This window comes from Falco peregrinus, unplaced genomic scaffold (assembly GCF_023634155.1).
Source record: "Falco peregrinus isolate bFalPer1 unplaced genomic scaffold, bFalPer1.pri scaffold_42, whole genome shotgun sequence".
Classification (NCBI taxonomy): Eukaryota; Metazoa; Chordata; class Aves; order Falconiformes; family Falconidae; genus Falco; species Falco peregrinus.
In genome coordinates this window covers 1284973-1287163 of record NW_026599609.1, presented here as the reverse complement: position 1 = coordinate 1287163, position 2191 = coordinate 1284973, and the positions used below count along the sequence as shown (strand labels likewise).

The 2191-nt window shown below is 45.0% G+C and overlaps 1 pseudogene; it reads left to right on the top strand.

Annotated features, from left to right (window-relative positions):
* The window catches only part of LOC129783464 (ankyrin repeat domain-containing protein 26-like), a 70247-nt pseudogene extending 68561 nt beyond the window's left edge, over positions 1-1686 (top strand).
* Positions 1687-2191: the final 505 nt, after the last annotated feature.

Below are 2191 nucleotides of genomic sequence, written 5' to 3'. Positions count from 1 at the left end.
CTTGAGCACAAACATCAAACGTAAAAGAAGCCCTGAGAGAAGACGTTTATAGACTTCAGCCATCACTGCTTCTTCCATGTGCGTCGGTTGCATTCCGCACTACATCATACCGCGCCCATTCTCTGCTGTTGGGTCTGGATTTTTGCTGTTTCTTGTCCATTGCTTGTATTTGTAGCTTATATGTTGCAGTCTTTTTTGAATAAGCAAGAAAAATATAATCAGTGATGAAAGATACCCTTTCTTTGGGAAAAGATCATTTAGTAGCACTTAGGCAAACATCAGATGAGTTGAATGCTTTTAACACATAGCATGAAACATGCTCTATAATATGAGGCCAGGTGTCGAAAGAGGAATTCCACCTGTTTCAGGGTAGTCGTTCCTCCAGAGTCACTGCTTTGCTTTGCAGTGACTGGTGCTATTTCAAAGCAGGTAGCCCCTGCGAGAATTTCCTTCTGTTCCTGCATGCTTTTGGTAATACAGAGAGTGTTCAGCTGTAGCTTCACAGCTCGTTCCATGTGTCCGAATGGACACAAAGCCGTTGCATTTCATCCGTGTGCATTTTGAACCTGACTGTGCATCTGCTAGGTGTCATGGAGTGCGTTTGGTTTCAGGACCTTGTCTGAAAAATGTGGCTGGAGAAGAACAGGAAAGGTGGGCTTGCTTTCCTTGAGTATGTGTTTTTGTGGAGGAAAGAGGGTTTTGCCAGGGTGAGTTACAAAGACGCCCCTCAAAGAAAGTGCCAGGCTAGGAGACTTGTCCTGGCCTGACTGCATTGCAAAGGTGTTTGCGTTTTCACCGGCGGATTCTTTTTAAGTTTGTCACAGAGAAGGCAGAAGCTGGTTTTTAGGAGCAGAGTTCCAATAAATCACTGCTTTGAACATTCAAGGAAAACAGATACTGGAGGTTCGAGAGGTCTGCAGGGGGGCTCAGTTTAGCACTGGTGTAAGCAGGAGTCATTTGTGGATTCCCTGAAGATGTTCAGTGTGTGGCCTATAGAATTTCTGTCACTGGCTTTAGAAATACTGTTGGCTGGTAGGCAAATGTGGAAAAAGATTGTTTCTTCCTTTGTGCCTAGCCCTTTGATTGTTATGTCCCCTTGGAAGTTTTTAAATCTCTTTCTGGACTGTAGTCTCTCCAGTTATCCATGATGTTTTCATAGTGACTGATTTGGCCCTGTCTAGTGTAAAAGCAACACCGGAATGTTGTTTCTCTTCTCCCTAGCCACTGCTGAACTTGAAGCTGGATCTGCTGGAGCTTCTCCCATGGTATCTTCTGACGGATCTTCAGAAAGTATCCACGTTGACAGGATCCCCTTTGCAGGGCAGTACAGGAGCACCGCGATGTTTTAACCAAAAATTACCTGATTTGAACAAAATGCTGGGAAAAAAGCTCTGGAAATCATTTTGTTTACATAGTGCGTCTATAGTTTCTCATCCCACAGTTCAGATGGGGAAAATGTGTTTATTGCAGTCCGAATGTGAATTCTAAGTCTATTAAATGGATGTCAAGCACATTGCACTTGCCTGTTGGTTTATTGATGCATAGGTGTTTTATTTTGCACTCGCCACAAGAAGCACACCTATTTTTGTCGGACTAGCAGAATGACTCACCTTGATTCTTGAGCGTGACAGAATTGTCAAAATGTTTCTTGTTAACGTAGAAGCATTATTTTTTCTCCACTGATGTTCTGTGTTTTAACAAAAGCATTCCCTTTGTTCTGCTTAATCCTTTCACCCTATGTGTTTTTAATGTTTCCAGTGTTACTTTAATGCTTAGGACATCATTTGATGTGATTTGAGCCTGCTGCTTCAGTCCAGATGCCGTGACTGCTTCTGCCGATAAAGTGAAATCTTTACCAGTGGTCATGCTGGAGGACGGGGCACTTCACGTTGCTGTCACCTTATGCGCCTTAGGTTTAACATTACTGTGAGTGTGTAGCAGTGCAGAGAGAGCTATGTGGTGGGTTTGGTATGTTTGTTTTGGATCACAGGACCACGGAACGGGTGAGGTTGGAAGGGACCTCTGGAGGTCATCCGTTCTAGCTCCCCCGCTCAGGGAAGGCCGCCCAGAGCTGGTTGCCCAGGACCATGCTGGCTTTTGAGTATCTCCCAGGATGGAGCCTCCATGGGCAGCCTGTGCCAGTGCCCAGTCACCCTGATCGGAAAGAGGCATTTCCTGACGTTCAGCCCCA